The following is a 540-nucleotide window of genomic DNA, read 5'->3' on the forward strand; positions in this document are numbered from 1 at the left end:
AAAAGAGTAGAGAGAATATGTAACAAACTAACATGTGCTCATTATCCAGCTCCAGTAATTATCAGCTCAGGGCCAATCTGGCTTTACCTAGAATCTCACCCACTTCTCCCGAGCCTCTCCAGATTATTTCTAAGCATATTAAGTAAATTCTGACTGCAAAACTTTTCATGGGAATAGTTCAGCATGAATCTCTAAAACATCTCTAAACTCTTGTTTGGAAGCATAACCACAATACCATTACAATTCCTAACATTTAATAATACCTTTAGATAATCAAACATTGAATATTCACAGTTCTATGATTATCTCATAGTTCTTTTTTTTTTTTTTTTTAAACATCCTGTTTAACTCTGGATCCAAATATGCTCTGGGAGGTAAGTTGGTGTGTCCTTTAAATATGTTTTAATAAGAGTTTCCCCTGCCATCCCTCATTTTTAATTCTTATAATTTATTTGATTAAGAAAACAGATTGTCTTTCAGAATGCCACCACATATCAATTTTGCTGATTGTACCCCTGGGGTATTATTTAAAAAACTCCC

This window comes from Cebus imitator, unplaced genomic scaffold, assembly GCF_001604975.1.
Source record: "Cebus imitator isolate Cc_AM_T3 unplaced genomic scaffold, Cebus_imitator-1.0 Scaffold143, whole genome shotgun sequence".
NCBI classification, from domain to species: Eukaryota; Metazoa; Chordata; class Mammalia; order Primates; family Cebidae; genus Cebus; species Cebus imitator.